Raw genomic sequence first — 14662 nt, 5'->3', positions numbered from 1 at the left:
TGTCTTGCTTTATTTTCCTTTCAATTGTTTATCCTTAATTTTTCATTTTTTTAAATTAAATTTATTAGGATGACATTGGTTAATAAGATGATATAGTTTTCAAGTGCACATTTTTATGATACATGGTCTGTATATTGCATTGTGCACCCACTACCCAAAGACCCCATCTTCCAGCAACCCCTTTTTTGACGCCCTTTACCTTTTACTATCTCCCTACCCCCTGCCTCTGAGAACCACCATACTGTTGTCTGTGTCTATGAGATTTTGTTTTTTCATTTTTCTTGTTTATTCATTAGTTGTTTTCAGTTTCATGTCCCACATGTAAGTGAAATCATGTGATTCTTAACTTTTTTTGTCTGACTTATTTCGCTTAGCACGATATTCTCAAGGTCCATCCATGTTGTCCAAAATGGCAGTATTTAATCTTTTCTTATGGCTGAGCAGTATTACGTTGTATATAGGCACCACATTTTCTTTATCCAATCATCTATCAAAGGACATTTTGGTTGTTTCCATGTCTTGACCACAGTGAACACTGCTGCAATGAATGTAAGGGTAAATATACTAGTATCTCTGTGAATACATGTTTTCATTCATTTTTTTTTTTAATCCTTAGGGAACTTTTTGCTGTTTCTCCTACCAGACAGAGTTAGCTATGGACTTCCATATTACTTATTGTAATTAAGTTAATGTGTCACTGCTTAATTTATATATCTTTTTCCTGGAATCCAAGGAGTCAGAGTACTTAGTGTTCTTACTACTATGCCTCGGTATGAGTTCTGGAGATTTTAGAATTGTTGCAAATATTATCTGTAAAACAAGATAATAACATACTACGTCCAAAATCATTGGGATTCAATGAATGTAAGCTTCATTAATGTAGATATCATTTAATAAATATTGTATTGTTGTTGGACTTCTTACTACAGATTATTAAGGAACAATCAGAACAATAACAGAACAATGATGAAATTTCTAAACATCCACTTTAGAGTGAAATATAGACAGATTAAAGGAAATCATTTCACATTGCAATTAGGTAGGCTAGTAGGTACTGCAACTACTTAATGTAAAGTACAATGAGGATTTTGGACAAGCTGAAAGAAAGGCAGAAAACAAATTAATTATGTATGATGAAATAGGAGAGAAAAGTAAGAGTCCAAAATGTATGAAATATATTAAAAATATTAAAGTTATACTGCATGAGGTCTTTCTTTGCATAGTTCTGGTCTTGGTACAAGTAAACATATGTAGGAATATTAAAACAATACTGAATATAATCAGTTTAATTAAGTGCTTAATTAGTATATGTCAATATATTAGTTTATAATATGTGTTTTTAGATATTTTCCACAAAATGTATTGTTTAACAGAAACAACTTTCTATGTAGAGGTCATATTTGGCAAAAATATTTGGAGAAAGCTGGCATGAAACCAAGAAGAAATTTGAAGCTCTTTGAACAGTGTTACAAAATTTCTCAATTCGATTACTCAAGATTATCTCTCTCTGCTTATGGGGCCTTTCTTCCTATGATGACCAAAACTGAGGCTTTTGTATTCTTTCCTAAGATTTACTTCTCCCTCTCTCCCTGATTCCTTTTCTTACCCTCGTCCTCTGGGACCTTGCTCGATTGGTTTTCTGTATCTTCAAATTCTCCCATCTGACTAACCTAGATTATATATGGTGCACATTCTATCTACAGAAAAAAAACACACACACAAATTCACAAACCTAGAAAGCTTTGCATTTAGTTTTGTAAGATTCATGAACTAATCTGAAACTCATTTACTAATCATAAAGTTGACAGTGCAGTAAAACAAACTCCTGGTCTTCCATATGCTGCCATCCTCTCTTTTCTCTGTCACCTTCTTAGAAGAACAGTTTGATGCTTTTGCATCGTCCCCATTGGTTCTTTCATTCTTGGAACTTGGCTTTAGGCTCTTTCTCTCCCACTGAAATGCAAATGCATTTCACCAATAAGAGCATCTTCTATGAATAACTTTCCAGAGGGCACACAGGTGGTGGTCTTCCAAAGAAGCCATATTAGTTTATCTTTTCTTCAGGGTATAGTTTCACAAATATTTCACAAAGTTTACACTATAAAGATTAAAATTGGACATGTTGCAATGCTGATTAATTGATATGTCTTATAATTCAGTAATTTCATTTGTTGCAATTGTTTTTCCTTTTTTGGGAAATCATGATGTTATGTTAGGAGCCTGGGAGGTGAGGAGGCACTGCATACTGTTATGGTAAAGATTCCCTAAATGCCAGAATCAATGGACTCCTTTCAGTTTCCATCTGCCTGACACCTCTGTTGTATTATTATTTCCTTCTTGAAACTATCTTTTGCTTTGTGTTTGCTGACACCACATTTTTCTGATTCAATTTCTCTGGCACATCATCTCAAGAGATCTGGTTTTCTTCCAGCTCTTTCCTAGTTCAGTGTGATCCAAAAGAACCTTCTGCTGCGATGGAAACATTCCATATCTGCCTGTCTAATACAGTAGCCATTAGCCATATGTGGCTATTGAGCATTTGAAATATAACTAGTGAAGTTGAGGAACTGCACTGTAAAAGATTAATTTGTTTTAATTGATTTAAATTCAAATAGCAACATGTAGCCAGTGGCTACAATACTGGACATGTTAGAAAACAGTGTGATATTGCAGTCAGAATAGTTGTTCCCAACTATTCTTTCTATCTTCTAGCTCTAAAATTTTGATTGTGTTTCTTCACATGAAAAAAAAATAGATTTCCTGGAAACATAAACCCCAAAGATTTTCCTTTTTATGATTTGAAGCAGTTTGAATATTGGAGAAGAGAATTAGCACTCAGTTTTTGGCATTTATTCAGAAAGCATTTGCGCAAAGAAGGTAGAAAGCCACTCAAGAAATTATACTTTAGTTTCTAAGAGAGTAAATCTTAAAAATTCTTATAACAAAAAAAAAATTGTAGCTATGTGTGATGATGGATATTATTGTGGTTATCATTTCACAACATATATATATGTCACTATGTTGCAAACCTGAAACTATTATAGTGTTATATGTCAATTATATTTTAATTTTAAGAAGCAATTATAGTTTGCTGTTATAAGAGCCATATGCACTAGCTACTTTAGTTTTAATTAAATTAGAAAGCATTGACTTACATAAGTTAACATTGGAGGATAATGGATTTAATAATTATTCCATTTTAAATACCTATGAATTGTGTACATTACTTCTTCAGGAATTTCATCAACATACATGGTTGGGCAAAGTATTTTTATAGTTGTTCATATAGAAAAGAATACAATAATTAATAAATAATAACAATATAAAAATAAAGTGTTTTGTGTACTCACAACTATAAATCTACTTTTGCCCTTCCTGTATTTTTCAAGAGTCTGCACACAGTGGGCACGGAGTAAATGTGGCTGATTAAAAAATGTTTCAAATTCTTTTTGATACATTATATTTTACTTCACTTTTATGTGATACAAGGAACCTTATATTTCACAGGCTGTACTTTGATAGCACTATATTTTAAATAAGAAAATACTCTACTGCCCCCTGGTGTTCAAATTAAGTCTTATTTGCTACACAATCTACTTCCACCTTGCATCTCCATAATTTTAATAAGCTTTTTCTCATTGGAGATATGTTGCTGTGCAAAATTTTTATTCCAGTAGATCCATTTTCATTCAAGCTGTGATTTTTGAAAGATTAACCATTATACCTGGTACTTTTTAGTTGATTCAATTGGTATATCTGACATAATTCCTGTGCAAATCTACTAAATTTCAGAATCCGTTTGCTCTCTCTTTATCTCACTCTTCTTCCTTCCTTGCTTATTTCCTGCTCTCTCCCTCTCATTAGTTACTCAGTTTATATATACATTCATGCATATTTTCAAGGATTCACGTTCATTTAATTTGCCTTCTGCCCCCCCTGTTCAAATTAACTGTAAGGAACATCAGAAATCATATATTATTAGATATTCATAGCTTGCAATGATCTCTAGATGGCATCTAGTTTGACTTCTCATTTTAGAATTTAAGATGTATTTCATAAGCAGCATTTAGGACAACAGAGTATCAGTGACACAGTGTTAGATGTCCTGCCCACCAATCAGACATTTTTCCTTCTTAATTCTACAGAAACAAACACAAAGGGAATTTTTACTGTTAATTTTATATAAAAACTAGAGGCCTGGTGCATGAAATTTGTGCAAGGGGCTCAGCCCTGGCAGCCCTGGCTTCATCCAGAAGGTTGTTTGGCTATCTGGTCTAATTAGCACATTATGTTTTTATTATTATAGATATTTGTAGGATACCTACTGTGTGCTAGATATTGAGTTAGGCACAAGGGATAGACCTCTTCTTTGCCTCAGGAAAATTATAGTCTAGTAAAATTGCAATACAGGATTTACAGTACAATGTGTTAAGTGCAATAAAAGAACAAATAGAAGGTACTACAGAGGATCCAGAAAAATTATTTTGATTTAGATGGCAGAGATGGAAAAAAAAAACCCTTCTCATTAGGAGTGATGGTTAAACTTTGACCTATGCAACAACTTCAATAATCCCTACAACAGTGAGTTTGGTTGTAGCTGCAAGAAATTTGGTCATGAAGTGTAAGAGTAAGGGGCTTACATTTATAAAGCCATAGTTGTTTAGAAACAGAGATTAATGTATGAAAAAAAAATGGAAGCAAATTTAGAACCCATCCACTTCCTGATTAAATGCTTGAGCCTCCCTTAATCCAGTTGTGGGAAAAGTTAAAGAAAGAAGAAGAGAGAAGCAAGTTAGTAGAAAGGATATTGGAAGGTTTTAAATTTACTTCAGTAAAGATAACAGCACTAGAGGGCTTCAGAGAGTGAACTGCATTTGAAATTCTAGGTACACCGTAGGGAATTTGTATGAAAACAGTTCTCAAACTTTATTTTAATAAGAGAATTTGTTTCAAGAACTCAGAATTTCAGGAAATTTTTGCTCCATTGTTGGGGGGTGAGTAGTTGTGAAAAAGGTGACCATTTATATGGGAACTAGGAAAAAAGAACAACATTTTGAGGGTCAGAATTAGTTACAAGTTCCAGATACTGTTTTAGAAAAACACTTGTTTTAGAAAATTATATTTCATATTTCAATGACAATTGAGAATTTGCTATCTTAGACACCTAAAACTGCAGATTTAAAAACTTATACAAATGCTATAATTGTAACTAAAAGAGCCTTCTGCATATAATCAATTGCAATTGCTTTTTGGCTTCTGCCCTTGTAGTCATTAAGAATAAATGCCCCATTATTTGTAATAGCACAAAAATTAGTCTTGCTGCAATGGTAATGATTTTCAATAGGACAAGAGCAGGGAAGAAAACTGAAAATGCATTTGGAGAGTGAATATAATGTAAAAAATGTATTACTGCTTATGCAAGGCTCTGAGTCTTTAAGAAGATTGTGATTATCTCAGAACTCACAATTGAGTCTGAAATAGAATGACTTGATTTTCCTTAAAATCAGTTGTTTTAAGAATATTACTTATAGTTTAAAATGTTTTGATAACACTAAATACAATACATATTTCAGCTCAAACAAACTTATGGTAGGTCTTTATTTCATGGAGGATTAATTCTTTATTGAAGTCTGAGGCATAATGGAGTATGTAAATAATGCTGTACATTGGGCGCCCCAATAATTTGTTTGCTTGAAAAATAGCCTAGATTCTCCTTTGAGTAGGGTTCCTCACTCCTCACCCAGTTCCTTCATTCCCTATCCTTCCAATATCTAGTTATTTTTCACTTGTCTTAAAATTTCAAAAAATCCTGAACTGCTTACCTTGGTCCCAGTTATTTGGGGACAACTCAGCCTATTTCCCTCTGACATTTAACCCAGCAGAATGATGATGCTTCTATTTAGGTAACTCTAGGCTTCCTCTTGTATAGAGAAGTAACTAGACCATAATAAATAGATGCCTGACTCCAGAAAGATTCATAATATTTTTTATTTTCAATTTAAAGCATCTGTAATTATGCAGATTTGAAATAATAATTGTCATTCAGAGAATTCTTAAAGGGGAAATAAATTCATTAATATCAACGTGTGCCCAGGCCCATGTGACTCAGCAGTTGAGCAGCAACCCAGGAACCAAGAGGTCACTGGTTTGATTCTGGCCATGGCACCTGCCCTGGTTTCAGACTTGATCCTCATAGGGGTATGCAGGAGGCAGCTGACCGATAATGTTTCTCTTTCATTGATGTTTCTATCTCTGTATCTCTCTCCCTTTTTCATATATATATATATATATATATACACACATATATATATGTGTATATATATATATATATATATATATATAGTTTTTTAAAGCAACATGCAAGGAGCAAAGGCATTGAAAATATGGATCTTTCCCTTTGAAATTATAATTTTATCCACCATTCATTGAGCACATATTATATGCCAAACTAAAGGCTCATAAAGAAGTAAAATTATCATCCCCAACATAAATAATGAGTGCAGATAGACTTATTTCAAGGTCCATGTCCTTAACCCCTAGTGGATAACTTTTAACCTTAGAGTCTAAACCAGCCGTGGGCAAACTACAGCCCGCGGGCCGGATCCAGCCCGTTTGAAATGAATAAAACTAAAAAAAAAAAAAAAAAAGACCGTACCCTTTTATGTAATGATGTTTACTTTGAATTTATATTAGTTCACACAAACACTCCATCCATGCTTTTGTTCCGGCCCTCCGGTCCAGTTTAAGAACCCATTGTGGCCCTCGAGTCAAAAAGTTTGCCCACCCCTGGCTAAACCAACTCTTAGTTCCCAGCCTTCAATTTGCATACAAATAGCTTGAAGAACCTTTTGTAAATCTGGTAGATATGGAGTTGAGTCTGGAGAACTATATTTTAACTGCAGTCCCTATCACACATTTAGACACACTAAAGTACTGTGCTATACTGGTTTGGCAATGATCATAAATACAATAATGGTATCATTTTGCACATGTGAGCATCAGGTATCTGCTTTCTACCTGTTGGAAGAGCCAGCTTCTTCATTCAGTATCATACCTCTGTGTATCACTGTCCACCCAGCACCAACCAATCTCCCTGGTAGGTCTGCTCTGTTTACTTGGGAAGAACAGTACTGGCTTCTTCCAGATATTCACTTTTTCTAATGTAAATGCTTTGGCTAAGCATTGGCATCTTAGAACATAATGCCAAGAGTTGGAAGAACATAATATTCCTCTCAGGCCCACTGGGACTGTCAAGTGGAAAGTCTTGAAAGCAACTCTTTCCAAGCTTTACTAAGAGCCATAAATGACAAGTTAAATTTAAATCCATTTTCTAAACACGATAAATGGATATGCTAAAAGGAATGGAAAGATGGAAGTAACCATCTCTTATGGTAGTAACATAATTTTCAGTTTTATTGTAACTTAGATATAAAACCCATTAGCATATTGGCCATTTTTATTCCTTAGTTCTAACCATCCAGTTCACTGTTTTCTAAATGTGTTTTTAAATTTATTTTACTATGAATATTGCTTATAATTGTCTAAAAGTGATCCTGTTTTTGTCATCACACTGTTTTATAATGTCTGAGAACTGCATTATGCACTCAAGAAATGTTATAACAATCACTAAGTGTATGCTAAGAAGTCCTATAAAAATAAGAAACAAAAATGTATTTGGGTAAAATTATTGATTTTGATAAAACTTGCTATTAGCACAGGTCTTATTAATATATTCTGAATGTCAATGAATGACTTACATTTTTTGAATGATAAATTACTTTAGTATATTAGTTTGGTATATTTTGCTAAGATATGTGATGTTTGTCCCAGACCTTAAAAAATGTGGTAATACTGATTTTGCAAACAGTTTGGGAGACAGTCTAACAGTGTTCTTAAGAATGATGTTGAGCCCTAACATGTTTGGCTCAATGGATAGAGTGTCTTCCTGCAGACTCAGGGGTCCCGGGTTTGATTCTGGTCAAGGGCATGTACCCAGTAGGGAGTGTGCAGGAGGCGGCTGATCGATGTTTCTCTCTCATCGATGTTTCTAACTCTCTATTCCTCTCCCTTCCTCTCTGTAAAAAATCAATAAAAGGTACATGCCCTTGACCGGAATCAAACTCGGGACCTTTCAGTCTGCAGGTCGACGCTCTATCCACTGAGCCAAACCGGTTTCGGCAATAAAATATATATTTTTAAAAAAGAGTGATGTTGAACACCAGCAAATAATTTTATTCATTAACAAGGCAACACTAGGCCAGCTGGCATGGCTCAGTGGTTGTGTGTCCACTTATGGACCAGGAGGTCACAGTGCAATTCCCAGTCCGGCCACATGCCCGGGTTGTGAGCTTGGTCCCCATTGTGGGGTGTGAAGGAGGCAGCCCATCAGTGATTCTCTCTCATCGTTGATGTTTCTATCTCTCTCTCCCTCTCTCTTCCTCTCTTAAATCAATCCTATATAATAAAAGGGTAGTATGCAAATAGACCGAATGGCAGAACAACCAATCAAAGTGTAATATGCTGATGATATGCTAAGGCTGCTCAATCGCTCACATGATGTGCACTGATCACTAGAGGCAGTCAGTCAACCAGCCGACCAGTTGCTATGACATGCACTGACCACCAGGGGACAGATGCTCTGACCGGTAGGTTAGCTTGCTGCTGGGGTCCAGCAGATCGGGAATGAGTGAGATGGGCCAGACATGCCCTAGAGCCCTCCCGTGGTCCCTCCCCGGCCTAATCGTGCACTGGTGGGGTCCCTCAGCCTGGCCTGCACCCTCTTGCAATCCGGGACCCCTCAGGGGATATCAGAGAGCCAGTTGCAACCCAATCCCACAGGCCACTCCCCTTGGGAGGGCGCCAGAAGCAGGGCTCATGGCTGGCGAGTGCTGCCGCTGCAGCTCGAGCCTCTCCTGATCAGAACTGATTGGGCACGAGCCCACAGCAGGCACAGTGGGGCCGAGATGAGTGGGAGCAGCAGGTAGGAGCTGCAGGCGGTGTTGGACTGCGGGTTTTGGCCTGATCCCTGCAGGCCACCCAGAGGGACCCCATCCATGCACAAATTCGTGCATCGGACCTCTAGTAAAAATATATTTAAATTTAAAAAAATAAAAAGACAATATAAAAGTATGGATTATATTGCCCTGACCAGTTTTGTTCAGTGGCTAGAGCATCGGCCTGTGGACTGAAGAGTCCAAGATTCTATTCCGGTCAAGGGCATGTACCTTGGTTGCGGGTACATCCCCAGTGGGGCTGTGCAGGAGGCAGCTGATCAATGTTTCTCTCTCATGAATGTTTCTAACTCTCTATCCCTCTCCCTTCCTCTCTGTAAAAAATCAATATTTCCAGAGTTTAATAGGCAGACTCGGGTTATAGGAGGTCACCTGGCATCACTTATTGCCACTACAGATCTTCTCTAACTCATCTTGTTTCCTAAACCAATTCTTTGTTCCCAGTGGTTTTCTATCTACCACCTTAATGTGGACCCTGTCCCAGTATTGCAGTATGACATAATGCACAATTTTGTGATTGCTTATTCTTCCCACCCCTTCTCACTCAAAGGAAGCTCCATACAGTGTGCAGAGGAATTGGGTTTCCTGGCAGCAGCTGAAACAATCAGGTGAGAAACCTGGAAATGAAGGCAAATTAATCTTTTATTGGGGGAAAACTTTGACCCATGAGGAACAGGAGTCCAGAGTGATGCAGAAGACATCATCTGTCAACATCCTCCTGATTTGGATTGTTTGAGATGCAGTAGTTCCCTACGTCTATGTTTGTATCCACCAAGACAAAGAAAAAACTCATTCTGTTACAAATTTGTGTCCCTACTTAATCTGTTCTCTCTTCTCTTATGGACATCAGAACCTGAAGCAAAAGCTATTTGCTTATGCTTTACTAGAGGCCCGGTGCACAAAATTTATGCACAGATAGGGTCCCTAGGCCTGACCAGTGATCAGGGCTCATCAGGGCCTTCCTTCATTCCATACCACCCCGTGGTGGTCAGCGCACATCATAGTGAACGATTGAACTCCCGAGGGGACAACTTGCATATTAAGCTTTTATATATATAGATAGATTGGTGATTGCAGTCCCTCAGACCTTGGCACTAATAAGGTGACGATCACCAATAAAAACCAGGCACCTAAGCTTTTACTTCAGATTCTATTTTACATTCTATCTAAGACAATATGGCAGGCTGGGTAATGTTTAATAACATAATTTCAGTCCTAATGCAAGTTTCAATGGGTGTAAGAATTTTTTCAGCTCCCACTAGAGGAAGCATGACATATACTTGACCAGGGAAGCCTGAGTTAAGTAGTTCAGAAATTGATCCACTCTTTATTCAAGGCTGCTTGAGTATTGTGGGAAGGAGATTTGGGATTGTAATTGATAGGCACCTCAATTTAAGACTAGGCAGACCTCTGAAAAGCAAAGGAAAGAAAAATATGATAATATAAAAAATAAAGTTTGGGAAAATCAAGAAACTAAAGAGACAAAGGGTTCAGAATTCAGCTGACAGAAGTAATCCTGGCTTGGAAAAGGAATCTAGAATAAACTGCTTTATAATGTCACACCAATTTTACCTTATTTCAAGAACACCAATAAAAAATTGGGTTTGATTTTTTTTTTTAAATATTACTGGGTTTAATTTACTAATATTTTTCTTAGTGTTTTGAATCTGTGATTATGAGAGACATTGCATGTAATTTGTCCTTCTTATAATAGCTTCGTCACATAGTGGATGCATAGCTATGTTGACCTCATAAAAGAATTTGAGTCGTTTTTCTATTTTCAGAAACTTTATGCATATGTTTAGAAAAGTTAACAAATAAAACTATCTGGTTTTGGCATTTTGTTTGGGATAATGATTTTAATGTCTTACTCAATGTCTTAATATCTACAGAGCTATTCATGTTTTTCGTTTCTTCCCATGACAAGTATGAAAACTTACATTGTTAAGAAATTTGTCCATTTATCTAAATGCTTAACCTATTGAAATAAAGTTGTTCATTATGCTCTGTCCTTATCTTCTTATACCTAGATAATATGTAGTAATGTGCATTTAAAATTTTTTTTATATATATATTTTATTGATTTTTTACAGAGAGGAAGGGAGAGGGATAGAGAGTTAGAAACATCGATCAGCTGCCTCCTGATGTGCCCGCAACCAAGGTACATGCCCTTGACTGGAATCGAACCTGGGACCCTTCAGTCCGCAGGCTGACGCTCTATCCATTGAGCCAAACCAGTCAGGGTAAATTCTTGATTTGCTAATTTTCTTTTTTTCTTAATCAGTTTTTACATTTTTTTGGTCTTTTAAAAGAACTAAATTTGTTTTTATCGAGTCATTTATTGTTCATTTGTTTTATATTTCATTGCTTGTGTATCTTATCTTTATTTTCTTCTCTTTCATTTTGGCTTAATCTACACTAATAAAAGAGAAACATGCAAATTGGTGTCACTCCACTATGCCCACCAGCCAATCAGAGCGACTATGCAAATTAACCCAACAAAGATGGCGGTTAACTTGCATATGCAGGTGTGGAGTGAAGACTGAAGACTGAAGAGGCTTGGCTTCTCCACTGCAGCTGGACCAAAGGCCTGGGTCCCAGGTGCCGGAGGAAAACCAGTGCCAGAAGCCAGGGGAAAGAAGGCCTATTGTGTGAATCTTTGTGCAATGGGCTTCTAGTTTGCTAATATTTTTTTTTCCAGCTTCTTTAGATAGATTCTTTCATTTTTTTTGTTAATCCTCATCCTAGAATATTTTTTTAAAAAATTTTTCCCATTAATTTTTAGAGAGAGTGGAAGGGAGGTAAAGGAGGGGAGAGACAGAAAGAGAGAAACATCGATGTGAGAGAGACACATCAATTGGTTGCCTCCCGCACTTGCTTAGACCTGATCAGAAATCAAGCCTGCAACAGAGTGCCTGCCCTTGACTGGAATCAAACCTGTGACCCTTCAGCCCATGGGCTGGTGCACTAACCATTAAGCAAACTGGCGAGGACAGATTCTTTAATTATTACTGTCTAGGCTTTGTTCCTTTTTCACAATATGCATTTAAGGCTATAAGTTTCACTTAGCACTGTTTTAGCAACATTCCACACATTTATGTTTCTTTTATTTTAACTAAAATATTATCTTATTTTCTGTACAGTTTGTCAAATGGACTATTTAGAAATGTATTATTTAATTATTAAGTAGATATTTTCTTTTTGTTGTTGTTATTTGCTACTAGTTTAGTTCCATGGTGGTCAGATAAATATTTTGTATGATTTTGAAACCCTAGGCTTTATGCTCAAAGACATGGTCCATGTGCCCTTGGGTAGAATGTCAGCTTGTCGTTTTTGTTAATGGTGAAGTTCAAGTATTTTATATGCTTCCTTTTTTTGTCACCTTCTTTTATGAGTTACTGAACAAGATATGGCAAAATATCCTAATATTAATTGTGGATTTATGTGTTATTTCATACAATTTTGTCATTATTTCATTTCTATATTTTAAAACTATACTTTGTATATTCAGAGATTTTGTGTTATTTTCTAATATATTCAACCTTTTGTCATTATGAAACATCATCTTTATTTCTAGAGATGATTCTTGCTTTAAGGTATTTTATGCAAATTTAGTAAAGCTTCACACTCTTTTTGTTAATATTGCATGGCATACTCTTTTACCTTCAATCTTTCTTACACTTAAAGTGTATTTATTATAATCAGAAAATAGGTCTACCTCATTCAGACTGAAAATCTTCATCTCTTAATGTTATCACTGGTATATTTTTATTTTCCCCTTTTGTTCTTGCTTCCCTTTCTTTCTATTAAACTTATTATGAATTAATCAAATGCATTTTTAAATATTTCTATTTTTCCTTATGTAATCTCAACTATAGATTTTGTTATTATTTTGGGAGAAGCAGGAATGAATTTCCTAGAGATGACACAATTGGTCCTTAATTTATTGAGTCTACCTTAGATTAATACTTTACTTTTTCAGTCAGTACAAATGGATACATAAATCATGGTATAGTCAAATTACTGCTACATACAACAATTTGTATGAATCTCTAAATCATAATATTTAGCTATAGAAGATATATACAAAAAATCACATGTTTTAGGATTCTTTTTCTATAAAGTACTGCAACCAATAAATCTAATTCATGGTGATAAAAGTCAGAATAGTAATTTCTTTGGGGGAAGGTGGTAAAGAGGAAGTACAAATGGGATTTCTTGGGTGCTGGCTATTTTGTACATTTTGGTCTGTATGGTGGTGGTTTGGTTGACTATATCCAATGTAAATTCATTGAGGTGTGCACTTACATATGTACTTTTCTCTAGGTATATCATATAAGTATATATTAATCTTTAATAGATACAAAATAAAAATCTAGTTTATTAACACCTCCTCTGGGCTAACTTCTGTAAGTTGTGCAGAGAGGGTAAATCACTCCCTTTTATTCATGCCACACTGATTGTGTGCCTTTTAAAAGATATACATATTTATTTTTATTTTTAATACCTTTTTTGTTGATTTCAGAGAGCAAGGGAGAAGGAGAGAGAGATAGAAACATCAATAATGAGAGAGAATCATTGATTGGCTGCCTCCTTGACCAGAATTGAACCCTGGGCCCTTTAGTCTGCAGGCAACACTCTATCCACTGAGCCAAACCAGCTAGGGTGGTTGTGTGCCTTTTTTGAGCACTCATATAGGTGTATTGAAATGTGCCAGTTTACTCAGCAGATTCACAATTAAGTTATTCATTTTTTAAGAAAGTTTCTGTGTAAAGCAAGGGCATAGGTCCCTAAAAATCATAGTAATCCATCTTGTAATAAACCTTTATTTCAGGGGGGAAAATGTAAGTAATGTTTTTTCAGCTATGCCATAGGCTTGCTGTGGTGATCCTAGGGACACAGAATGGCAAAACAGCTCACTAGAAACTTGTATTCTTTCTACAAAAAAACTGAGGCTTACCTGCATGGCATCTAGTTCCCTAAATCTGTCTGCTTTTTTCTTAGTCCTAGACTCTGCCTCAATTCTCCTCTTCCTTCATTCTTCACTAATTTTGCCAAGTAATCAATATGTGTGCTAGGTATGTGATTAAGGCAGATATCTCCCTGAAGAAAGATTCCTCCATATCTTGGTTCAACTAGTATTGATCTTCCAAAATATTGATTGGCTTCTTGACTTGCAACTCAGAGTAGAAGTATTTTCTCTTTAAACTCATAGGAAGATTATTTCTACCCTTCCTATTGAAAGTTATAAATTCTGCACGTGAATCCAAGTTACTGTACTATCTGTAGAGTAAAGAGGGCATCCTCCACTGAAATATTATCTACTAATGGCTGACTCTGTAGCCCTTCACACAATTGGCAGCATTTCTGTGTATCTTCCATGGTTTTCATCTTTCTTCTATAAGAAAAGTTTATTGTTCTTTTAACTCAAATTTCTTAGCACAGAATTACATACAAATTTCTTCAATCTCTTGTAGAAAACAGCCCTTATTACCTTCAAATTCTATAGCAGCAGTCAAGTCTCCAGCCTCAACTAGCAGCATAATGGCTTTGAATTCATCCGGTCATGTCTAATACTGACCATCTCTTTTCAGCCAAGAAAAGCTTCCACTGATTTAGAATTTGGGTTTCCTTGCAGGTTGGGTTGAAAA

The sequence above is a fragment of the Myotis yumanensis genome, unplaced genomic scaffold, assembly GCF_028538775.1.
Source record: "Myotis yumanensis isolate MYYU_CA2020_CCGP unplaced genomic scaffold, mMyoYum1.0.hap1 SCAF_8, whole genome shotgun sequence".
NCBI lineage: Eukaryota > Metazoa > Chordata > Mammalia > Chiroptera > Vespertilionidae > Myotis > Myotis yumanensis.
The sequence above is the reverse complement of the archived record's forward strand: the minus strand, read 5'-3'. Positions refer to the sequence as shown.